General features: G+C 47.3%; 1 pseudogene across 1 annotated transcript in view; it reads right to left on the bottom strand.

Annotated features, from left to right (window-relative positions):
- The window catches only part of LOC146869040 (coiled-coil alpha-helical rod protein 1-like), a 206051-nt pseudogene that overhangs the window by 70965 nt on the left and 108651 nt on the right, over positions 1-26435 (bottom strand). The window contains exons 11-13 of the transcript XR_014971950.1: positions 26134-26212; positions 14846-14976; positions 14491-14733 (exon numbers count right to left, since the gene is read on the bottom strand). The product of XR_014971950.1 is annotated as a coiled-coil alpha-helical rod protein 1-like (transcript). The remainder of the gene's footprint in view (positions 1-14490; positions 14734-14845; positions 14977-26133; positions 26213-26435) is intronic.

The following is a 26435-nucleotide window of genomic DNA, read 5'->3' as shown; positions in this document are numbered from 1 at the left end:
AAGGCAATTCTTTGCAATCACATCATTTTATTTACCTGCAATGACGTACTCATGGGTTCTCTTGAGGTCCTTGACTTTTTAGTTTTTTAGGTTTGACAAACTGTTTAAAGGTATGTGTGTAGAGTTTGAATCAGAGAAGTATCAATATGTAACTTATCTGCTCTCCTCCACATTTAAACAGAGCGGTGCCTCCATCTCCGAGCAGGCAGCCGGGTGAGGTGAGGCGGTTCCCCCACAAAAGGCTGGGTGAGTTTCCATTATAGTCCATATACTATTGTGTTGGCAACATCATTTGAGTTTTTTTATAATATGGGTAGTGCAGAATTGGCACTGCTGAATAGTGGCCAGCAATGCTGTTTTCTTGTGTAGGATGTCCTTTCCTGATGGTTGACGTTTTGGACTCTTTCTTTAGGGAAGAAGACATTGGTCTTGCGTCCAAGCACGAGATTGCTCATCTGGTAGGGTGGCTATTGCCACTAATCTTATATGACGTTCATTTTTTATTGTATGTCTTTTGCTTTCCACATTTCACAAGCAACCCACTTTTTCAGCAGTAGCATCTTAATTATATCTACCGGCCTGTGCACTTAGCAGAGCCTCTTTTGGCCCGCGATTGTGGGCTCAGACTGTGATCCCCTAGAGTTTCAGATGACGATGCTCCGCCAGTAAGGGTGGGCTGATGGACTCTTAACTCCTGTTGGGTGTTGTCCCGACCACCCGAGGGATCCCTTGCACTTTTTCACAGCAGTTATTGGTTTACTATTCCTTTCTCAAATGGACTTTGCACCTTCTGATAGTTTTTTTTATGTCCATGAGGAGCACCTTGCCCAAGTGAGGACTGTGAGGAGCAGCTCGGCCAAGTGAGGACAGTCAGGAGCAGCTCGACCAAGGCATGTCCATGAGGAGCAGCTTGCCCAAGTGAGGACTGTGAGGAGCTGCTGGCCCAAGTGAGGACTGTGAGGAGCAGCTCGACCAAGGCATGTCCATGAGGAGCAGCTCGCCCAAGTGAGGACTGTGAGGAGCAGTTCGCCCAAGTGAGGACTGTGAGGAGCAGCTTGACCAAGGCATGTCCATGAGGAGCAGCTCGCCCAAGTGAGGACTGTGAGGAGCTGCTGGCCCAAGTGAGGACTGTGAGGAGCAGCTCGGCCAAGGCATGTCCATGAGGAGCACCTTGCCCAAGCGAGGACTGTGAGGAGCAGCTCGGCCAAGTGAGGACAGTCAGGAGCAGCTCGACCAAGGCATGTCCATGAGGAGCACCTTGCCCAAGCGAGGACTGTGAGGAGCACCTTGCCCAAGTGAGGACTGTGAGGAGTAGCTCGGCCAAGTGAGGACTGTGAGGAGCAGCTCGCCCAGGTGAGGACTGTGAGGAGCAGCTTGGCCAAGGCATGTCTATGAAGAGCAGTTCACCCACCTGAGGACAATGTAAAGCATCAAAGCCGTAAGACGCAGCCGACCCAAGTGAGGTGCACAAACTGCAGTACAAGCCGCTCCATCTATGATGCTTCCTCAGACTCAAGAGGCAGCAACACATTCACACAGTGCTGCTGTGGACGTGGGCAACGGCACATTCACCCACAATGGCTTAAGAGGAGATGACCGGAGAATATTGATATAGAAGGAAAAGACAGAAAAGGGGGAAGGAAGGGGGAGAAGAAGAGAGAAAGCGGACATGAGAAAGGCAGCAAATAAAAGAGAAGTGGGAGAGATGAAAATATCAAAGGGGAGGAGGAGCAGAGTTAGAGAAAGTGTGAAGGAGGTGAAGGAACAAGAACAGAAGAGAGGGAATAGAGAAATATAGGTGGTAGTCTGATAAGGTATATCAAACAATCAAAAGGGAACTGGGGGTGCATACATGCCCCTAGGGTATAAGTATTTGAACAAAAGTATGCAGTTCCTTGGAGATATTAAAGAGAATAGAGGACTGGTCGGTGCAGATAAATGTCCAAAAGGAGGAGAGGGTGTCTCCCAATTTAGGAACTAGGGCCACCACACACCTGGCTGGGTGTCATGCTTCATCATAGAGCATGCTCCTTGTCAGGCACTGCCTGACGGGCACCCTATGAGGGGCTCTTTGTCGGAGATCTATTCCCAAAGCCATATGGTGTGGCGCGGGTACAGGGCCTCGAGGTGTAGATGAGTGTAAAGTTTGTGGGGAAAATGTGGGAGGGATTATAAAATAGGATTCATTGGTACTCAGAATTAATTTTAATCAGCAAGTCCACTTGTCCTAGTTAAAATTTAGAATGGCACACCACTGATGTAATGTTCAGCGGTGGCTACAGCATAGAGGTCAACATGTTTCTTGCCTAGGTTGTCAAAAAGATCAAATAGCAATTCTTCAGGACCAAGAATAAAATAACTCTCTACACAGTGGTTGGTTTCCTTATTAGTATCCAGGGTAAACGGAACACTCAAGCAACCTGACAGGGAGGTACCTTGTAGTAATACCGACCTAGAAAACATACTGGTATACACCATTAAAAATCCTCTGAAAAGACAGCATGCATTAGAATTGTAGTCAAGCTGTTAGTGAAAGATCAAAAGTGATAGGCGCAGTGAAAAGGAATAAATATGGGGCAGGCAGGTGGTACATCTAAGGGCAAAGACAGGCGGGGTGGCTTGTCAACCACCATGGTATGTAGGAAAACTGTTGTAACTCACCCATCTGGGGTGGCTCACCAGTTGCAACGATTGCTGATAGAGGAAACGTTAAGAATGTTTAAGGTCCTAGTGTGTAAAAAAGAAGTTGCATCAGATAGAATAATCTAACTGTCACATCAGAAGAAGTACTGCCAACAAAACCGGGAGGGGGAAGGGGGGTCCAAGGGTACACCCCATAGTAACCACAAGGATGAAGTACTTACAGTTGAGCAGCGGTTCAGTAGCAGGTAAACCTACCCTCAGCCAAACCAAACCTACCCTACCAGCTCGGCGGTGTGTCGGAAACCCTGTGGGGCCAGGTTAAATACTCGCACCAGCAGAGATAATCAGAGCAGCAGCCCGAGTGGGGGGCACAACCGGTCAGGGGGTGGTGGTGCATAAAAGTGAGGTGTCTGGGTCTCCAGTCAAAGAATGCAAAAATGGGCGCCATATTGGAACGGTACTTAACCGCTAGAGACTAAGTTACTGACAAGAGTACAAATAGCAGCCGGCATAGGGGCGGAGTGTGTGATGAAAATGACAAGATTGTATTCAAGGCTGAAACAGCGCTTGGGCCACAATAGGTTCACGAATGTGTGAACAAAGAGTGGAGGCCAAATGTGAGCGGGTATGGGGGGATGTAATGGCATTTGCTAGAGTTTAATAAAAACAAGACTAAACAGGCAGAAACAACGTGTACACCACAAAAGGTATTAGTGATCGTGTGGCTGCCGTTTTTTAATGCAAACCAGACCACCCTCATGGTCACGGTGGACAGGGAGTGAGTTGGCCACAGAAGGTGTAGATCAGGATATCAATGTAAATCAGGCCATGGTGGAGAGGTAGTGTGTAAGTGATGTGCTGCCAAAAGGAAAATGACAAATCAAGTAGCATGGGATGGTACAGTGAAATGGAGCGTTGCATAACGGAAGTATGTCATGCACCCTGGATATCAAAGAGACAGGGATGTTGTATATAAATGCCAGATGGAAGTATACGGTCAAGGGCCATCTCACTATGGCTGCAATGTGGCCAAAGTACGACACACAGTTTCCTGGGGTAAGGGAACCTCGTACAACAGTGTCTTAAGGTTGAGCAGGCAAAAGGGCAGTACGGCAATTATGTAATAGGGTTATTCCATATAGATATATGCAGAACTGTAGACATCTTTGTCAATATATGTGGAAGAATCTCCTAGTTCTGAGAAGCTACATTGAGGCCTATTTTATCCACAAAGGAGAAATGAGGTCTATCTGTTCAGTTCACTCGAAGGGGTGTCCTCATTGAGAACCTGTTTGTCAGTGGAGGGTCGAAAAATCTAATTTTGCTCTCCTGAAGAGGGCATTTTTGCTCATCTGGGGATGTGCTTCAATTATTGTACATCGTAAGTTGTCTGGTGTATGTCCCTTCTGTTTGAAGTGTGTGCACATCTTAGTATTGAGTTTGTGATAAGGAATGCTGCAGCGGTGTACCATGATGCGTGTTTTAACCATCCTGGTAGTCATTTCTATGTCTTGTAAATTACAGGCCAGATCATGTGGAAGATGGCGGATGAAACGTGATCCGCCACAGCTCTGGAGCTCGAATCTGCCGTATGGTGTTTCCTCTGATCGGAGGAGCCCAAAAAACATTATGTGCCACTTTATGAAGGTGGCGTGAGGCAGAGGGTAGCCTTGCGCTGAGTTTCATTGCGGCGCTCTGCCATTTTTGATGACTTGGTGTGGCGCGGCCCGAGGCATTGCACTGCCTCAGAAGCAAGATTGCACCATAGCCGCCCCTCTAGCACGATCCCCGCACTGCAGAGCCCCGTGACGGCAGCACAGACAGCGTGTGGACCCTCCTGAGCACCCGCCTCGTAGGGATTTCAACGGACTCATCTTCCGACAAGGTACAATAACCTTTGTTGCCATGTTCAATGATTTTTGCCTTGCAATGATCTGTCACTAAAGCGGCCTGACCCTAAGATGGCAGCTGAAATGTACGGAAAGAGCTTTACCTTTCCCTACTGAGATGCACTCCAAAAGATTGGCAACTCTTGCAAGTTTTAATAGTAAGGCTGTGTCCGCTGCCTATAAAGAAAGTTTCTGCACACAATCGTTTCCACAAGCACGGCGATCTTCCTCACAGTGGAGCCTGGCCGCACGATGGCGACCATGGTCTAATATCGGCAAAATAATTTGGAAATATAGCCATTTGAGGTTGTTGCGATGTTGAGCTCATTTCAACCCTTCCTGCTGCACCAAGCCAGGGGACACTTTGCCAATACTGCCAGAATCACCGCCGCATCCTTGTCGGACGAAGGAACGCGGCGATTCAAAATGGCGGATTACGAGAGACATCAATAAAACCAGCACTGAAGCACAAGTTACTACTTGTGTACCGATATATCTGTAAGAGACATTAGTTAGTGATAGATTCCTTACCTTAGAATAATCCCCAGGCGTCAGACTGGATCCGGAAAGTTTTGCTAGCAGTACCCCTGTGCGTCAGTAGGCGGCGTCATGCGGGTCCGAGTCCGTCACTGGCGTCGTAAGCGCCGAGATGACGTCACGGAGACTACTTAGGCGCCAACCATGCGCGCTGACGTCAGTTCTGTACACGACTTTCCGCGCCAGGAAAGCAGAGCCACGCAAGAAACTGACCACTGGTACCAAGAAACTAGGGCCCTAAAAGGGATGACCTTAACCCTAGAAATCAGTTCGGAGAACGGGGAGGATGGGTGGAGCGGTAAGGAATCTATCACTAGCTAATGTCTCTTACAGATATATTGTTACATAAGTAGTAACTTGTGCATCTGAAAGAGACACGTTAGTGATAGATTCCTTACCTTAGAATAGATACCCCAGCAATACCAACCCCGGTGGTGGGTCTGCGAACAGATTACACGGAGAAAGTCACAGAGAACAGAACGGCCAAAGAAGCCGTCTCTCCGGACCTGACTGTCAAGGCAGTAATGCTTGGTAAAGGTGTGCAGCGAGGCCCACATAGCTGCCTGACAAATGTCCTGCAAGGAAACGCCGCGTCCCAAGGCAGTAGTGACTGCAGTTGCCTGGAAGAATGGGCACGCAGCCCCACAGGAGGCTCCTTCTTAGCCAAGGAGTAACACGCTTTGATGCACAGAACGACCCACCACGAGATGGTTCATTTGTGCACGGCCCGACCTTTTTTGGCACCCGCGTAGCCAACAAAGACCTGGTCATCCACCCGGAACTGCTGTGTACGCTTCAGATAGAACGCAAGCGCACGTTTTGGGTCCAGACAGTGGAGCCTCTCCTCCTCCCTTGAAGGATGCGGAGGTGGAAAGAAGATGGGCAAAGTGATGGTCTGCCGGATGTGGAAGGGCGAGACAACCTTTGGCAGGAAAGAAGGACGGGTCCTTAAAACCACCTTGTCCGGATGAACAGAAAGGAAAGAGGTTTGGAAGAAAGAGCCTGGAGCTCACTCTCTCTTCTGGCAGAGGTGATAGCTAGCAGGAAGGTCGTCTTGAGAGTGAGAAGATGCAAAGGACAGGTATGAAGGGGCTCGAAGGGAGTGCACATCAGATATATCAAGACAAGGTTCAAGTCCCATTGAGGCATTATGAACGGCACGGGAGGAAACGTGTGCGTAATGCCTTTTATGAAACGGTTAACAACCGGAGACGTAAAAAGAGAAGGCTGATCTGGAAGCCGTACAAAGGCAGAGATGACCGAAAGATAACCTTTGATAGTGCCCAGAGCAGAGCCCTGCTGGGCCAAAGAAAGAAGGAACTGAAGGACTTCAGAAAGAGGGGCAGAGAGGGGATCCACAGCCTTAGCAGTGTACCATGCCACAAACTTGTTCCACCTGCAGGCGTATACCGTTTTAGTGGAGGGACGCCTGGCTGCCAAAATGACATCACAGACTTCGGGAGGAAGATCAAATGCTGTCAACTGTCACCGCTCAATCTCCAAGCATGGAGGTGGAGGCTGTACAGGTTCGGGTGGAGAACGTCCCCTGCTGCTGCAACAGAAGATCCTCCCGAAGAGGCAGTCGGATCGATAGCAATGCTGAGTACGCAACCAGGTATGGCGACGCAGCGCCACAGTCGTAGAAATCGTCCTACCCAGAGAATCCGTGGTGTCCAAACCACACCGAATGGCGAACGTAGCCGCATCTTTACCCTCAGCAACAGCTTGGGACAGCACAGCGAGGATCTCCTCAGGACACTGAGGCAACACCTGTGCAACTGCATCCCACACCGCATGGGAATAGCGGCCCAATAAGCAGGCGGTGTTCACGGACCACAGCCCCAAGCTGGCCGAAGAGAACAACCACTTACCGAACTGCTCCAGCTTCTTAGAGTCCTTATCCGGCGGAGCTGTGGGAAAGGCACTGTGACGTCGAGGCTTGGATGACCAGGCTCTCAGGCGTAGGATGAGTGGTCAGAAACGCTGGATCACCAGGTGCCGGACGATTATGCCTGGCGACATTCTTATCCACAGGGGCCCCTGTGGCTGGCCGCGACCAAGTGCCCAACAAGACGTCCGTGAGGGTGCCGTTAAAGGGGAGCAGGGGCTCCGACGAAGTGGACGCCGTCTGGAGCACCTCAGTGAGGTGTCCACCCAGTCCTGCTCGGAGTCACACTGACGGGGAAGAGGGTCCTCGGACCCCTCCCAGGTGTCCTCCACCTCTGTTGCATGGGGAACAGACCGCAGCGGCAGAGCTGGAGAAGGAACATACGGTGTCAGAAACTGCGCCAGCCGGGGCTGAGCCGGCGCCACGTCCCAACGCAGATCCCAGGTAGGAACAGAATGGTCCTGGAACCGGGGCAAAGACAGGACAAACGACACCCACTGCGGTGCTGGCGGTGGAGGCCGAGGGTGGCACTGGGGCCGGAGCCAGCAGCGCTGGACCGTGTGGCGCCGGGGCCGGAGCCAACTGCGCAGGAATCTGTGGCACCGAAGTTGGATCCACCGGCGGCCCAAAAGGATCCTGACACGGGACCGCGGGGCCCGAAGGCACGCCAGCAGGAGCCCAAGGCAAAGGCGGTCCATGGTAGCAAGAAATTCTTGCACCTATTCGGGAGTCGTCGACGGACCCGGGTAAGGCGGGTAGGCCGCGGGACTCCCAGGCTCCAAAGGAGCCACAGGGGCAGAACCCCTGTCCCCCTTGTCTGCATCCGAGGATCGATGGGAGGACGTCGGAGAGCGAACTCGCTTCTTCGACTTCTTTTTATGTCGTCGCTTACCCGAATCTGAAGACTTGGAGTCCGAGGAGCGACGACTGCGGCCCCGCGAGCGTTCCCAGGAACGGTCCCTGAACCTGTAATGGCGCTGGGACGAGTGCCGGGCCTCCAGCAACTTCCAGCGCCGCTCCCTCAAGGCCTTCGGGCCATGGCCCGACAGTCCCGGCAGGACTGGGAGTCATGGTCAGTCTCCAAGCAGTAGAGGCAAACATCGTGGGGGTCCGCCACTGACATATTACGACGGCAGGCCTCACAAGAGTTAAATCCAGGCATCCCTACGTGCACCAAGGAGAAAAGGAGACAAAAAGTCTCAAAAAGGGTAGGCAAAAAGTGACTAAGGTACGTGCTCTAACCGGATCTGCGCTTGCTGGTTTGGAAAAAGAAAGAACTGACGTTGGTGGCACCTAAGTAGTCTACGTGACGTCATCTCGGCGCTTACGACGCCAGCGACGGACACGGAGCCGCACAACGCTGCCTACTGATGCCCAGGGGTACTGCTAGCAAAACTTTCCGGATCCAGTCTGATGCCTGGGGATTATTCTAAGGTAAGGAATCTATCACTAAAGTGTCTCTTTCAGATGGTACTGAATAACAACCAGATTGCCCTCCTGAGCACCCGCTTCATAACGATTTTACCGACCTTTTTTTCTGACAAGGCATAAGTACTTTTGTTGCTATGACCAGTGTTTCCTAACCTTGCGGCAATCGTCAATTAAAGTGGCCTGACCCTAAGATGGCGGCTGAAGTGTACGGGAAGCGCTATATCTTTCCGTGCGGAGCTGTGCTGTAAAGATCAGCAATACGAACCAATATCTTAAGTAAGACTGTATCTGCTTACTGTAAGGAACGCTTTTTTTGCACAAATCGGATTCCACGAGCACGACGATCTTGCCCAGAGCGGGGCCTGGCCCCAAGATGGCACCCCTGATGTAGCTATCGGCAAATCAATCAGCAATATAGCCGTCTGTGGTTGCTGCAACGCAAACCTTCATTTCAACCCTTCCTTATGGCACCAAGCTGGGGAATCAATCTGCCAATACTGTTCAGCCGGGTACCAGCTTGTCCCGCAATGTATCTCATACCGGATGTCTTCAAGATGGCCGACAGATGATCAGCGCTGGCCGGGAATCTCCCCAGCTAGGGATTGCCTTTTTGGCTTTAATTTCCCTGGAAACTACCCCCTTATTGGACCCTTATTTACACATGGGGTTTGATTTGACTGCGGTTCTCATCTCTCCAACTCCCTTGTTTAAACTCGAAATTGTCAGAGTAACCGTGATTATAATCCTGACTGCGGAGACCGAGCAATATGCCCGATGCCCGGTGGAGCTGCCCAGACAGCTATAGAGGAGATCGGCTCTGGCTCACCCCCCTGGCCATCACCTACCCAGTCAGACATTGGGCACTGTTCTCCTTGTCTACCCGCTGTATCTCCTTCCTCCCCCTCCCTCCAATGAAGTTCCCCTTCTTGAACCTTGAAATACACCTGGGGCTCCAAGGACTGTGGTCGTTTGATTCTCCAACTCCCCCGATTGAATTTTAAACCAGCCTCAGCAACTTCTGACGAATTTGTGAACATTCTACCGACCGCGGAGATCTAGCAATTTGACCCATGCCCGGTGGAGCTACCCAGCTATAGAGGAGATGGGCCGTGGATTTCCCCCTCTGTCGTCACCTACCCAGCCGGACACTGGGCAGACTTTCCTTTGTCTCTCTGCAGTGTCTCCTTCCTCCCCGCTTTCCGACGATTCAGCCGGCTTGTTTGACTTTCAATTTGCCTTTTTGGTTCCCCTGAATTACTTTCCCCCTTGCCTGTCTTTCCTGACCCGATCTTCATTCATTCCCATTTTTTTATTTTCCCCTCTTCCTCCTATACCCCATTGGATATGTGTATTTGTTTAATCTATGCTCTAGTAACTCATGCTCCTGTAACTGGTGGAATTTTGTAACTCGATAATCCTCATGTAAAGCACTCTGATACCTCTGTGTCTAGCCAGTGCTATATAAAACTCTGCAAATAAATAAATAAATAAACAGGGCAGGTGAGGGTGTATATACAGTTGCTTGTGTTACAGTTGGTGTGTTTTTTCTGCACTAATTTGAACGTGTTGGAAAATTTAATTTCTTTGGTAATCTCAGTGACAGCACATACCGTGCACGCTCTACATGGGTAGTATCCTGTCACTGGGGGGAGATCCCACAGGGATCTTTGGTCACAGCGGGTAGAAGGTGGTGGTCTGGTTTATACGAGTATGTCCTTCAAGTTCCACATGCGTTTAAAGTCTCTAACAAAGAGAGAGGGACCCCTATACCAAGGGAGAGGGGTGCCAAGCAGGATCGTGGTCAAAAAAGGAGAACCTCCCTTGGATATGTATACCTATCAATCATACAACACACAAAACTTTACTTTAAAAAGTAGCAGGGTAAGAACCGGCATCAACGAAGCAAGCAAACAAGCTACTAGATCATTAGTTTATTAAAATTAGTCACATAAGTCTCACCAAAAGGCGAGCAGTTGTACACATCTATTAAAAAACAATTGAACAATTGTTAGGCAATTTATCAAAATACACAAAAAGAAAAAAATCAATAAAAATTGTACATATAATTCAATGACATATAGTGTAATGACACCAAAACAATAATCATCACTGTCAATATACAATAAAGAATTAAAAAAACACAACAAGAAAATTGGGAGAAGGGAGAAGAGCAGGAAACTTATTCCTACTTCCGAAGGGAAAATCACTTAATCAAGGACTAAGTAGTTGTGACCCTGGTAGCATTCGATTACATTATACATTCCGCACAACCCTTATTGTCACAGATTATATCCGATTTCCCTTTAATAGAGCATCACGTTAGTGATAGATGCTCTATTAAAGGGAAATCGGATATAAGTAGGAATAAGTTTCCTGCTCTTCTCCCTTCTCCCAATTTTCTTGTTGTGTGTTTTTTTAATTCTTTATTGTATATTGACAGTGATGATTATTGTTTTGGTGTCATTACACTATATGTCATTGAATTATATGTACAATTTTTATTGATTTTTTATCTTTTTGTGTATTTTGATAAATTGCCTAACAATTGTTCAATTGTTTTTTAATAGATGTGTACAACTGCTCGCCTTTTGGTGAGACTTATGTGACTAATTTTAATAAACTAATGATCTAGTAGCTCGTTTGCTTGCTTCGTTGATGCCGGTTCTTACCCTGCTACTTTTTAAAGTAAAGTTTTGTGTGTTGTATGATTGATAGGTATACATATCCAAGGGAGGTTCTCCTTTTTTGACCACCACATGCGTTTAAAAGCAAAACTAGGTGGGGGTAATGTCAATTCACCAGTTTTTAGAATGCCTGTGTTTTTTTTAATGATCTTAAGGGTTCAATTAGAATCTGGTGTGTATGTGGTGACACATGTCAATGCGTCTGTTGTTTGTCTCGGATTCTGTTCCAACAGCGCCTCTGTTATTGTTTCTGGCCCATTTCTTTGCCAGTTTTATACTGTGTGTGGGGTTTTCCCGAGAGTTCAGGTTGTATGCAAGTTGGTCAGCCTTAATATTGTAGTAAGTTAAGGTACTGCAGTTACGGCGCAGCTGTAAAAATTGTCCATAAGGGAGATTATCTCTCAGGGCTTTAGGATGGTGGCTGCTGAATAGGAGGAGGTTGTTGCAGTCTGTGGGTTTTCTGTAGAATGTGGTACTTAATTGTCCTTCAGTCAGTGTGATCATGAAATCTAGGAAGGGAATACTCTTGTGGGAAATGGTGTTGGTGAAATGGAGGAAGGGATTAAGAGTATTGATCCACCTACAGAAATCCTCACAAAATGTCGTTTCACCCTTCCAGAATATCAAGATATCATCAATGTATCTACGCCAGAGTAATATGTTGGTGTTGTAGGGATTCGAGTCATCGAAGATCATCCTTTTTTCAAAACCAGCCTTGTCAGACTTGGGGCAAACATACTCCCCAAAAAAGTCCTCTGGGTTTGGTGGTATAGTTGTTTTTTTTAATTGAAAAAAGTTTTCCGTTAAAGATAGTGTGGCACACTCCATAATGAAGTTTATTGGGGTAGGAGAATCCCAGTCCTCAGCTAAAAGGGCAGCTTCTACTACCTCTAGTGAGGCTGTTTGGGGGAGGTTTGTGTAGAGTGCCTCCACATTCAACGTGACTAACAAGTCAATCTCATTTGTGGTGTGGATGTTTTCAATGAGACACAGTACATCCCTAGTATCCTGTAGAAATGATGGTGTTTTCTGTACCACAGGTTGTAAAAAGTGGTCACAGAAACGTGACAGGGGCTCTAGGAGGGAATCAATTCCTGATACAATGGGTCATCCAGGTGGAGGATCAAGGCCCTGGTGAATATTGGGTAGGATATAATAACAAGGCGTTCTGGGTTGCATCTTGATAAAAATAAAAAAAATCGGCCTCATTCTGACTGATCCAACCCTGTGTTTCAGCTGTGGAGATCATTGCAGTGATTAGTGTGGTCAAACAGCCAGTAGGGTCACTGGTGATTGGGGTGTAATAATGGCGGTTTGTCAGTTGACGATTACATTCATTATCGTAGTGCAAAGTGGACATGATCACGGTAGCCCCTCCTTTATCGGCTTGTTTAATGGTGCTCTTGTGATCATTGGCCAAAGAATTCACAGCCGCGAGTTCTAAGGCTGAAAGATTGTGGAAGGGGGTAGTTGTTGCACCTCTGGAAATTTCCTTCAGGACTGCCAGTTCGAATGTGAGAATTTCATTCTGTATCATGTCTGATAGGATAACAATGTTGAAGTACCAATAGTGGATCAGTTTCACTCCAGGTACTGTGACTGTATACTGGGGCTGTTCTGCACCAGAAGCCATAGCTGTTAGCAAACTGGGCCAGTTCCAACCAGTGTACCATCACAGTTTGTATCTTGGGGCAATTACACCCCAGATACTATCACTAATCACAGAGGCTGAGCCACATTGGGCATCATGACTGATTGAGTACTGTGACTCTTGGATACTGGAGCTTCTCCACCCTGGGCATTGTGACGGCTTGAATACTGCACCATTTTGGATACTGGAGCTTCTCCACCCTGGGCATTGTGACGGCTTGAATACTGCACCTCTTTGGATCCTGGAGCTTCTCCACCCTTGGCATTGTGACGGCTTGAATACTGCACCTATTTGGATACTGGAGCTTCTCCTCCCAGGGCATTGTGACTGCTTGAGTACTGCGCCTCCTTGGATACTGGAGCTTCTCCACCCTGGGCATTGTGACTGCTTGAGTTCTGCGCCTCTGTGGATACTGGAGCTTCTCCACCCTGGGCACTGTGAATGCATGAGTACTGCGCCTCTTTGGATTCTGGAGCTTCTCCACCCTGGGCATTGTGACTGCTTGAGTACTGCGCCTCCTTGGATACTGGAGCTTCTCCACCCTGGGCATTGTGACTGCTTGAGTACTGCGCCTCCTTGGATACTGGAGCTTCTCCAAATTGGGGCATTGTGACTGCTTGAGTACTGCGCCTCTTTGGATACTGGAGCTTCTCCACCCTGGGCATCATGACTGCTTGAGTACTGGGACACTTGGATACTGGAGCTTCTCCACCCTGGGCATTGTGACTGCTTGAGTACTGCCCCTCCTTGGATACTGGAGCTTCTCCACCCTGGGCATTGTGACTGCTTGAGTACTGCGCCTCCTTGGATACTGGAGCTTCTCCACCCTGGGCATTGTGACGGCTTGAGTACTGTGCCTCTTTGGATACTGGAGCTTCTCCACCCTGGGCATCATAACTGCTTGAGTACCGTGACTCTTTGGATACTGGAGCTTCTCCACCCTGGGCATCATGACTGCTTGAGTACTGGGACACTTGGATACTGGAGCTTCTCCACCCTGGGCATTGTGACTGCTTGAGTACTGCGCCTCTTTGGATACTGGAGCTTCTCCACCCTGGGCATTGTGACTGTTTGAGTACTGCGCCTCCTTGGATACTGGAGCTTCTCCACCCTGGGCATTGTGACTGCTTGAGTACTGCGCCTCTTTGGATACTGGAGCTTCTCCACCCTGGGCATTGTGACTGCTTGAGTACTGCGCCTCCTTGGATACTGGAGCTTCTCCACCCTGGGCATCATAACTGCTTGAGTACCGTGACTCTTTGGATACTGGAGCTTCTCCACCCTGGGCATCATGACTGCTTGAGTACCGTGACTCTTTGGATACTGGAGCTTCTCCACCCTGGGCATCATGACTGCTTGAGTACTGGGACACTTGGATACTGGAGCTTCTCCACCCTGGGCATTGTGACTGCTTGAGTACTGCGCCTCTTTGGATACTGGAGCTTCTCCACCCTGGGCATTGTGACTGTTTGAGTACTGCGCCTCCTTGGATACTGGAGCTTCTCCACCCTGGGCATTGTGACTGCTTGAGTACTGCGCCTCCTTGGATACTGGAGCTTCTCCACCCTGGACACTATGAATCCAAGGGTACTGCGCCTCTTTGGATTCTGGAGCTTCCACCTTGGGTTCCATGACTGCATGGATGCTAGTGCTGCTCCTCCCGCAGGCCTCCTGATTGTTCCATTATTTGGGCCCTTTTCCACTGGGAAAAGAATCTAGAAATAATGGAAACAAAGTAGAAGTGTGCTGATGCTCCCGCAAGCTTACCTTGTTGATACTCATCCTTCAGCCCTTCTAGATGCTGTCTCTGCTCTTCTAGGCTCCCACAGGTCTCTTGCAGCTCTGCCTCAACCTCACTGAGTCTCTGCTGAAGATCCTGCACTGCCTCCTCCTTCTGCTCTTGGATCAATATTAGCCTCTGTGTTAACTCCTGCTCTGATGCAACCCTCTCTTCCAAGGCCTCCTGGAGCAGGCTCATCTTCACTTGCTGGTCACGCAGCTCCTGGTCGGCTGCCAAGAATCAAAACAAGGAAGCATAAGAGAAGAATCCCCACCTAGTCCCAGAGAGGTAGGAGGGCCTGAGTACCACCAAACCAGGGAATGCCAGAGAAGCAGTACTCACCTTTATCTCGAGCCTCGCCGACCTTCTTTGTAATCATTTGAGCAGTGAGCTTGAGTTCAGCAGACAACCGGTCTCTCTCCACATGGAGCAGGGTCACCTCTTCCTGGAGCTCTGAGTAAGAAGGCTGCCCACTGCAGCGTCAAGAAGAGAAAAAGAACCAAAGCGGAGGCATTACACATGTACCAAGAAGGGGCAGCATTTGGTTTACTCAAGAGGTTACAGATGAGTATGTGCTTCAGAGGCAGTCTGTGACGTGGTAGTAGATAACATCTCATATTGATTATAAGATTACAAATTTTACCTTCCAATGATAATAGTGTTTAGCACAAATCTGCTACAGAAGTATATTCTATATGATGTACATACTTCTGCCATGTAGTGGTCTGGTCTCAATCTGAAAAGCAACCCTGTGAGTGTTTATTATTTACGTTTAGTTGTCCACTTTTGCCCTGAACAGGGCAACAGTCGTGGTGAGGTACATCACAAAAGTAGGTAGGATTGGAAGTGAATTACCAGAATGGGCTATTGATGCCCCTAAAAACCAAAAACTTCTTTCAGAAAGACAGCCAGATTTTTAAATGTAGTTGTAAAGGAAATTTCTCGTCCATTACAAAGTCATAGACGTAGTGCTATCAATGCTTTTGGGAGCAATGTCAAGTGTCTTCACGGTAGTCCGACAGGACTGAATGAGGAAGTCAAAGATTGCTGGAGGAGAGAGGATGCTTTCGGTATTAGCCGGTCATGACCATGGTTCGACCACACTTATATATTTATCATGAGCAGCAGGGCATCTGATTCAGATAATCATCAGCATAGGCTATCACTGAATCACCCAGTAGTTCACCAAGTGGGTCCATGTACAGACTGAATAACATAGGGGCTGAGATAGAGCCTTAGGAGACTCAGGGGCTCATTAGGATGTCTGGAGGACCGTAGAGGTCTGGAACCGCACGACCTTAGGTCGACGGTTCTGACCTCAGTATTAGGATGCAACTGCACTACGGGCGATAGGAAACATCCACTTTATAATGGCAGCTTGTGCGGCAGGTGAAAAAGGCCCACAGCACAAGCTGCCATTGTAAAATGGAGGTTTTCAAACATCCCTGCACTGTGTTGCAAGCACGGATTCTTCATAAGGGATTGTAGACAACAAACAATGAAATTAGCGAAGAAAGACAGACCAGAAGCAGAACAACAGTTGCTGAGGTCGTCCGAGACGCTGCTGCTTCTTTCAGGAGGGGTTGAGTTCTTCAACCTTGGGGAGCTTGGAAACTCATCCACTTTAAATTCCTGTATATGCTCTGACAGTTCTAGATCAACAAAGTGCTGCAGGGGGTTCCATGGCTCTCTGTTGTATCAGCGTAGCAGAGCTGTGGATCCACCCACTCCAAGCTGCAGCAGAAGTTATGCAGATTTTCTTACCCACTGTGCCATCCTTGTACTTTCCCTTTTTAGGTGACACAGGAAGAAGAGTAAGTGGCATGCTAGCCTGTTCTAGCAGCCGATAATACGAGAGAATCAAAACTAAAGTTCTATACTTCTTCTCTCTGTGTCTATCCACAGGTTTTATGGAAGCCGGAGTCTGGAAGGTACGGGAGGTGGGCTGCAACAACTCCCCAAGCAGCAGTAGTGTCTCAAAAATGACTGACGTCTCATAAACAGGCGCTAGTGCCTTAGTGTTAAGTTTTCTTGCCACTCTATTATTGACCTACAGGAAAGAAACCACATCACCCCCTGGAGAAACAGCAAGGTGGAGATCCTGGAGATCTGACTCAAAATCTGCTTCCACCGGCTGGGAATGATGTGTCTCTTCCATGAGGAGCACTGCAGGACCCGTAAGGCTCTTCTCCTCGAGTAGCAAAAATGGCATTTCCTTTTCTTCTTTTTCTTTGCAGGTTCATCCACTTTGGACAGATAAGGACTTGTCCTTATCAGGTTGACGTGGAGAAGGAGGAAGAGAAGCTGGTACAGTAATAGGCACTACAAGTGTCAGAATCACAGGAGGTGGCATCATTGAAAGCTATAATTCTGCTGAAGTACAGTAACCTTCTTGACTTCTAGGGTGTCGAGAGGAATCCTCTACAGGAGAGATGAGGTTCTGGGGAAGGTAAATCCTGGACGTTGAAAGCTGGAAAAACAGTGTTCCAGGGATCCCACACATGGAGATGTTCTACTCTTTATGGATATCAGAAAGAATCTCATGGCAGAGGATTATATAGAGTCAATCATCTGCAGATTTTTTATTTACTGTATAGAATGCTTTTTTAGTTCTGCATGTAAAGGGGGAGGCTGTGCCACAAGGGGAGCCCTGCAACTAAAAAGAACAATGGTTACTTACCTGTAATCTGTGGTTCTCCAGTATTGGTGTCTTTCATAGATTCACATGCCTGAATCATTCCCTGTCGTCGGAGTGGGAGTCCCACGGTACATAAAAAAGCAATAATTATGCATGTAATAACCAAAAAACCTTGGTAACACAAAACCAGGACAAAAAATGTAGCCTAAGCTACAAGAAAAACCTTCCACACTTATGACTATCAAAGTCATTATGTACAATCCAAACTGCAGCCAATCAGGCGACAGCACCCACCAGAATGTTCTCCTCAGAGGCTCAGGCTCTCAGATTTTTGTCGCACAGGAGTGAACCAAAGTATAACAGCCCAATAGCCTATAAGGGGAGGTGGGCGGGTTGCATGTGAATCTATGAAAGACACCAATACTGGAGAACCACAGATTACAGGTAAGTAACTATTGTTCTTCTCCAGTATTTAGGGTGTCTTTCATAGATTCACATGCCTGAATCAGAGTAGATAACAGTACAGATCATAATGGTCATAAGACGCTCCTTATGTACCATAGTAACTACACATCACCAAAATGTATAATCATATATAAATACATCTGCGCTCAATATATGCAGAACAATTTCAAGATATAGAAAACAGTGTGGAATAAGCGTCTTATAGGAAAGAGCATAGTGGAGGAGGGAGAACAGAGGCTCACATTATTTGAAAAGATTGCGGAGAACAGCTTGTCCCACTGACGCATCTGCATCGCTTGAGGCTTCCAAACAGTAGTGCTTGGTAAAAGAGTGTCTGTTGGACCAGGATGCCGCTCTACAGATCTGATGAAGAGGCACACCAGCAAAAAGAGCGGTGGATGAAGAAATTGCTCTTGTAGAGTGCGCTCTTGGGGTTGCCTGCAAAGATCTTCCCGCTTGTTCATGGCATAAACAAATTGCATGTGCAAGACATTACAGTAGAGGAAAGGAAGACTCTGAGTTAGAGAGTTTAGAAATCAATCAATCAATCAGACATATTGTATTAAACAAAGTAAATACAAAGGGACATGCAAAAACTAAATTATGCAGAGTAATGGAACAGTTGTAACAGCACTGTACACAAAATCAATAAACATAAGGACAACCCAAACTTGTACTTGGTGCTTAAAAGTGTACGTGACACGATGACGGCGACGCAAGTGACATGGTGAGAACAGCAGGAGACGGCGCGAGGTGAAGTGAGAGTGAATAGTTGAAAAATTAAACACCAGGGTTCTAAATTCACTTTTTTTATACAATAAAAATGATTACATATTCATTTTGAAGAACCATAGGGCCATCAATTGAATTGGAGCAAAAACGAGAGTGAAACTCGTAATCGTGGAGGACGAAGTGTACTGGTGGCGAATTTCTAATGAATAGGGCGTCGGACAAGGGGTTCTCAATTCACAAGGGTCCAGCGTCGTAAATCAGAAGGCAGGAATAATTCAAAACTGCAGAGATTACCGGCTAATGATTAAAGCGAAGGGCAAGGGGGATCTCGATTCCCCTGGGTCCAGCGTCATGAGTCAGGAGGAAGCAATGTTTCAAAACAGCACGGATTACCGGCTTGTGTTTTCAGGTGGCGAATAAATCACCCGGAGCCTGACAGTCTAATGAATCGAAGGTCAGGAAAGCGGCATCTCAGTCACCAACTAGGTTTACGGGTTGATGCTCCTGTTGTTTATTATAATAAACAAATTGCAGCAGAAATCCAACGAGCTATGGTTGGTTTGGAGACAGAATGTCCTTGACGTAACCTACCATATGCCACAAACAGTTGGTCTGATTTACGTATTGTTGCTGTCCGTTGTAAATAGAACTTGAGACATCTTCTGATGTCAAGGGAATGCAAGGCCCTTTCCGCAACTGTGAGCGAATTTGGGAAAAATGTCTTTAAACTGATAGGTTCATTAAGATGGAAGTCCGGAGGAACTTTTGGCATGAAGCTGGGATTAGTGCGTAGAACTACATATTTCAATGTAAATTGCAGAAAAGGTGGATTAATAGTGAACGCTTGAAGGTCACTGACTCTTCTTGTTGATGTCAGAGCCAATAGCAAAGAAACCTTCCAAGGAAGGAACTTTAAGTCCACTTTATGAATAGATTCGAAGGGGTGCCGCATAAGTTGTGTAAGCACTACATTAAGGTGCCAGGATGGAGGTGGACGTCGAATAGGGGGAAACATCCGAAACAACCCCTTGAAGAATTGCTGAATGACTATTTGAATAAAGGGAATTAGAACCATCCTGCCGAAACCTTGAAATCGCCGCCAAGAACACTTTCAATGTAGAATGGGAGAGGCCCGATCTCGCCAAATGAAGAAAGAACGGTAAAAGTTGTTCTGGTTTTGCATGAATTGGGTGTATATTGACAGATTGACACCACATGCAAAATCTCTTCCATTTTAGTTTGTAAGTTTTAATAGTAGCAGGTGCTCGAGCATTAGCTAAAACTTCCTGACAGTCCGCAGGAATATTTAGGTGTGCGAATTCAAGATGTTGAGGAGCCATGCCGCTAATCTCAACGATGCTGGGTCCGGGTGACAGATCCGGCCGTACTGGATGGATAGAAGGTTCGGTATTGGCCGAAACTGAATGGGTTCGCACTCCGAGAGGAGTAGAAGTTCGGTGAACCAGTATTGGCGAGGCCACCTGGGAGCAATGAGGATCATGCGGCAAGGTTGTTTCTTGATCTTGCGGAGAACTCGTGGAACCAACGGAATCGGTAGAAAGGCGTAGGCATATATCTGCGACCAGTTCATCGAAAATGCATTTCCGCATGAGTCTTTGTGGGGAACCCAACTTGCAAAGGATGGGCATTTGCGGTTCTGGCTGGTCGCAAACAGGTCTAAATCTGGGCGCCCCCACTCTCGAAAAACTCTGTTTAAGGTTGGTTGATGTAGCTCTCACTCGTGGTTGGATGTTGTGGACCTGCTGAGGGAATCTGCTAGAACATTGGCGACCCCTGGAACATGAATGGCTGAAAGGCTGATCTTGTGACGAATCGCCCAGCCCCAAATCTCTTGACCTTGTAGAGATAGTAGGGCTGACTTCGTCCCTCCCTGCTTGTTCAAGTAATGCATACTTGTAGTATTGTCCGTTCGAATTAGTACGGAGGCTCCTCGAATGATGGGTCGAAATGACTTCAGAGCTAAGAAAATGGCTCGTAACTCCAGAAGGTTGATATGCCACTTCTTTTGCTGGAAAGTCCATCTGCCGTTGACCGTCATCCCTTGAAGGTGCGCCCCCCATCCCTCGAGGGAAGCATCTGTGGTTATAGTGAAATCTGGAATTTCGACCAGAAATGCACATCCTTCCCTTATGTTCTTTATTTGGCTCCACCACTGAAAGGCTTCTCGCATCCGAGGAGTGATGTGAACTATGTCCTCGAAAGACCCTGAAACCTGTAACCATTGAAGGCTGAGTTCCTCTTGCAATGGCCTCATTCTGTAACAGCAGTTGGGTATCAGAGAGATGCAAGAAGAAATCATCCCTAGGAAAGACTTGTACACACGGACTGAAACGCACTCTTTTGACAGCAATAAGCGAGCGAGATTGCAGATCTTGAGTTGTCTTTCTTTTGAGACGAAAGCCTGAGCCAGCCGAGTGTCCAGTGTGGCTCCCAAAAAAGTCTTTCTCTATGATGGAGTCAGATGAGACTTTTCGAAATTTATGGAGAGTCCCAGAGATTGGAATAGTAACAGACACTTCTGAACATGTGCGTTTGTGGTTTGAAAAGAATTCGCTTTGATAAGGCAGTCGTCCAAGTAAGGGAAAATTTGAATGCCTTGTAGATGAAGATGTGCGGTCACCTGTGCTAGGACCTTTGTAAATACACGGGGTGCTGATCGAAGACCAAACGGAAGGACTCTGAATTGAAAGTCTCTGCCAGCCACCCTGAACCGTAAAACTTTTCTGTGTCTGGGTAGGATTGGTACATGAAAATAAGCGTCTTGGTGATCGAGGGTGGCCATGCGATCCCCGCCGAAAGCAATTGGAGGATTTCTTGAAGGATAACTTTTTCAGATATTTGTTGAGGGCGCGAAGGTCGAGAATGGGGCGCCATGCTCCCAACTTTTTCAGAATCAGGAAAAATCTCGAATAAAATCCTGTTCCTCTTTGTAAAGGAGGGACCTTTTCGATTGCTCCTTTTCGAATCATGAGATTTATTTGGGAAAAAAGGTCCTTGAGATGAGCAGGAGGTGGTCCTTTGGGAGGGGAGTTTGGGGGAATCTTTATGAACTCCAGAGCATGGCCTCTGGCCACTATATCCAAAACCCACTTGTCTGTTGTAATTGTGGACCAGTTCGAGTAGAAGTGGGATATTCTTCCTCCAATTTTGACTGGGGCAACGGCAGAGATGGTGGCAGGTGGCGGATCTCATTGTTTTTTATTTGAATCCCGTCCACGATAGGATGGCTTCCTTCTTGATTGCGAGTAGGAGTTACCTCGCTGTCCGTATGATTGCTGTCTGTAGGGTTGAAACCTTTGATTACTTTGTGAGGTTTAATAAGATCGTAGCTGATTGTAACCTCCCCTATTGGAGAAGGATCCACGTCCTTTGGCACCACAAAAGGACGACTTACGAAATTGAAAGCTACCAAGAGACCTCGCTGTCTCCATGTCTTTTTTTAATAGCCTGAAGGACCTCATCAACATGTTGACCGAATAGTGACTCCCCATCAAACGGCATGCCAATAATTTTGGTTTGGACCTCTTGGTGAAAAGATGTCGATTTCAGCCAACCTTGTCTCCTCAGGACTGCTGCACCCGCTAACTGTCTGAATCCTGTGGATGCAACATCTACGGCTATGTTAATGTAGGGGGAGATGTCTGACCACATCTGCCTATCATATCTCCCTAATATGGCTAGGGAATTTGCTGCACGGACAGTCGTTGCAGGCATAGTGGAAGCCTTCTTTCCAATCGAATCCAACCGTCTTCCATCCCTGTCTGGCGGAGCTGTTCTAGGCGGAGAGGGGTTCCTGGTCCGTCTCTGCGCCGCTTGGGCGATGACAGAGTCAGCTTTCGGCTGGCCGATGAGGCATGCAGGTGAATCACTTGGCACCTTATATTTTTTGTCTAACCGAGGCAAGACTGCAGGAAGAGAATTTGGTGCTGCCATGATCTTCAACCCTTCCTTCCAGATGAAATCTATGATGGGAATTGCCCTTATCTGCTTTCGTGGTTGGTCTTTAAAATCATAAAGAAAGCAATCATCTTTCTTTGTCTCCATCGGTATGAGAAACTTCTTCGTTGCCCTCTCCATAAGAAGATGAAAACCTCCGATGTCTACAGGAGGAGAGTCCACGGGAGCTGGAGCGGACAGTGATGGAGTTTGAATTTGGTATTCGTCCCACTCCGAAAGAACAGACTGATCATCCACTTCTCCCTCTTCCCTGTCATCATCTGTTGTATTAGCATCATGGGAATGACAAGATGGTACTGGAGAAGGTGGTCTAGAAGATCGTAAAGAAGTTACAGGATGGAAGAGACTCCGCCGATTCAGATGGAGGAAAACGACGATAATAGTCCTGCAACATATATTGCAAATTATTAAGCAATTCTAAAGGCATTTGTGCTGTGGGAACCGTGACAGGAGCTGGGGCTTCAGGCTCAGGACAAGGTTCTTCCTCCTGGTCATCTTGGTATTTTATAAACAATTCCGACGGACTCCTAGCAGTGCGGAATCTGTCATCCTCTCCTGATTCTTCTTCTTCTTCCTCCTCCTCAGAATCTAATAATTGCTCAGGCAACTTGAATGGGGAAAGAGCTTCCAATGAGGAGCCACGACGTTGTAGTAAAGAAGCCGCCGTTGTAGGCAGGGCGGAGGAGGCAGCAGCCGATGTTGCAGACCAAACTTGCAAATCCGTGCAGGAAGACAAAAGAGGCGTCGACGAGTGTGCCGTCGACGAGATCGTCGTCGATGGAGCTGGCGTCAGAAAAGTGAGCGTCGACGAGGCAGCTGTTTTCGTCGACGAGGCAGTCTTCGTCGACGAGGTGTTTGCCGTCGATGAAGCAATCTTCGTTGACGACGAGGCAATCTTCGTCGACGAGGCAATCTTCGTTGACGATGAGTCAGTCTTCATCGACCAGGCAGTCGTTGACGATGAGGTAGTCTTCGACGACGAGGTGGCCGTGGACGACGAGGTGGCCGTCGACACAGCAGTCGTCGACGAGATCTTCTTAACCCTTACCTTCGACGGAGCGCGGACGCGAGATGAAGTCTCCGTCGACGAGATGGGTCGAAGAGCAACGGAGACCAGCGTCGATGGAGAAGAAGCCGATTTCATGATCATCTTGGGTCTCGGCGACGAGAAGGTAACCGTCGACGTAGAAGTAGCGTCGACAAGGAGCCGTCGACGACGCCGGAGCTTTCTGATGAGGTAAATCTTTGTCAGGAAGTCTTTTTGATGCTAGATACTTTCCAGTCTTTCTCGGGGGCGTAACAAGCTTAGATTTTGAAGGTGGAGAAGCCTTTTTTGAAGAGGAAGCAGAAGGCAAGCTAGAGCCCTTAGCAGGCTGTACTTTTCTCGACACCTTAGCCCCAGGAGATGACAAGTCTTCCTCAGCCACCCTCTTTCTAGAGGACATAGATGAACCAGAGGCTACACTTCCCACCTCAGATAAAGGGTTATCCTTGTCCTTGATCTTCTGTAGCAACAGAACTAGGCGCCCTTCTCTATCTCTGAGGGTCTTCTGAAGGATGGTCCTGTAGATCTTACAATCCCTCACCTCATGATCTGGATAGAGGCAGTAAATGCACTTCTTGTGGGGGTCTTGAGAAAATAGCCGGAGCTTCCCACAAGATTCACAAGGCCTAAAGAGAGACCTCTTAGAAGATGACATTTTGAAGATAAGCAAAAAAAAAAGAAAAAACTGTGAAGTACTGAGCAGAGCTCAGGGAGACTCCCTTCACACGATGTGCTGTAGAAAATCTGAGAGCCTGAGCCTCTGAGGAGAACATTCTGGTGGGTGCTGTCACCTGATTGGCTGCAGTTTGGACTGTACATAATGACTTTGATAGTCATAAGTGTGGAAGGTTTTTCTTGTAGCTTAGGCTACTTTACTTCCTGGTTTTGTGTTACCAAGGTTTTTTGGTTATTATATGCATAATTATTGTTTTTTTATGTACTGTAGGATTCCACTCCGACGACGGGGAATAATTCAGGCATGTGAATCTTTGAAAGACACCCTAAATACTGGAGAAGTATCTATTCACCTCTCGATTTGCCAGTGGATTTGGGAGCGTGGATGAGGTTGGTAGAAAGCAAAAGTCTGGTTGGATCATCATTTTGTATCTTTTTTGTAGGTTAGAGAGAGATGAGCTACTTATGGATTTAAAGAGGACAGAGGATTTTGAAGGTAATCGTATCAAAAACTGGAAGGCAAGGGAGTTTTTGGCATTAGTACATGGTGTGTTTGCTTTTTCCATTCTCTATACGGGGGACACGTCAAATGGTCTGTACTTTTTAGAATCTGTTAAACTGGCTAGCCATAGTATGGAGAAAACTCAGCACACAATGAAGATTGGATTTGGCGCGTATGGCGAATGGGGACACAGCATCTTGGAGGCCATAAACTATGGGTGAGCACTCACAACTAGTTTTACACTTACTTTGTGAAGTCATCATACCCAGTGACAGCCTAACAGTGAGCATGTCCTTTAGGTCTATGCCTGCCAACTCCTTGCGTTTGCATGGAGTTTCCTAGTTCTTTCTTCTTTGCTATTTTCTTCCTTGTGGTTCCAGCACATATCCTTTTAGCGTCACTACTTGTTTGTCTGTTTCTTGTTCCCACTGTACTTCATTTCAGTCTCTCCTCCTCCTTCACCGGCATAAAGGTTGGGTCCTGATCTTCCCAGGGTACATTATGGTGTTCATCAAGGAGGTGTGTTAGGTATCGAATGAATGAATTACTGAGACACGTATGCCTTATGTTGCTGACCTTCTATTGTTATGCTCACTGTGGGCTTGTATTATTTGATAGTGGTACGTTTGACTAATTCAACTCCGTGGTTCCTGGGTTCATAAAGCTGCACCATCTTCTGCAACCGGACCAGTGATTCTCTCTCTCGCTCTCTCCTAACCGCTTCCTCTGGGTTCTGAGGTAACACCATCATGTCTAGTTTTTACTCAGATTTAAAGGGATGGTAGCTATTGGCTCAGGATTGACTGGTTCTTCTTCTGGTTACCCACAGCAGTAGTCATGAGCATGCTTGGGGGAGAGCTAGCGTTAATAAGGCAGCACATTACATAAGCTATGTTTTGCAGTACATTTTATTTTACACTTACCATTAGAGGGTTACTGCACACATTGACATTGGTAGAGGAATGGTGGAGGTTATCACATAACCTTCCGATTTGTGATTGGAGTAAATTCCTACACGTGAGGAGTCATTTTAGGCAGCTTTGCCTTCATACAAATCTCAGGGACCTCCCTCTTTGTAAGAGCCCTCTATTATAATCATGTTCTGCAACTCGGATGTCAAATGGCTTCAGCACCAAGTGTCTTGGACGGCAAAACATTCACAGTTTAATGCTTGTGACTCAAAGTTTCTGTAGGGCCTACTTAGATCTAAATATTAGAAGTATCAGAGGTCAAACGATGTGCAAATATTGAAATTGATGACGGTGAGCGAACACCGGTTTTATTTCAAATCAGAGTTTAGTATGATCTGTATTTGCTGCTTGTCTTGGCAGAGCAAGGGATGTGTGGAACAGGAGTGTCATCAAATATATATCTAATTATTACGACGCCTATATTGATAATAACCAAGTCTCTTTCTGAGGAAGACTGACCTAGCTTGTAATGGTCATGAACGTCCTGGAAATCATCAGCCTTTCAGCCACACTACATGGATGAAAACATTGCCCTCCAACTCATCGAGACCAACATGACTGTTATGCCAGCAGGCCTGAACTATTTTTGCTCACACCATCCAAGACCCTGGGCACAATCCTCACCTCTCTCTACCAACTTCGTGGGCTCTGTTCCGTTCCTCCAACTGCAGCCCAGCAATGGCCATCTTCCTGGCCACCATCCCTGCAGAAGTAAACAAATACATGTAAACTCAATCACGGCATTGAAGAAGTCGTGATACGCCTTTGGGGCTCATTGCACCTTCTTTCATCAGCGCTAGGCCTTCCCAACAAATGAAGTGAAGCATGGGAAGGCTATTACAAGTAAAGGCCATGATGGAAGGAGGTTGCAAGAGTCCCCTGAGATGGAGGCCTGGAGCACGTTAGAGGGAAATGGCTAGAGATAG

The sequence above is a fragment of the Triturus cristatus genome, chromosome 1_1 (assembly GCF_964204655.1).
Source record: "Triturus cristatus chromosome 1_1, aTriCri1.1, whole genome shotgun sequence".
Taxonomy (NCBI): domain Eukaryota; kingdom Metazoa; phylum Chordata; class Amphibia; order Caudata; family Salamandridae; genus Triturus; species Triturus cristatus.
The sequence above is the reverse complement of the archived record's forward strand: the minus strand, read 5'-3'. Positions and strand labels throughout refer to the sequence as shown.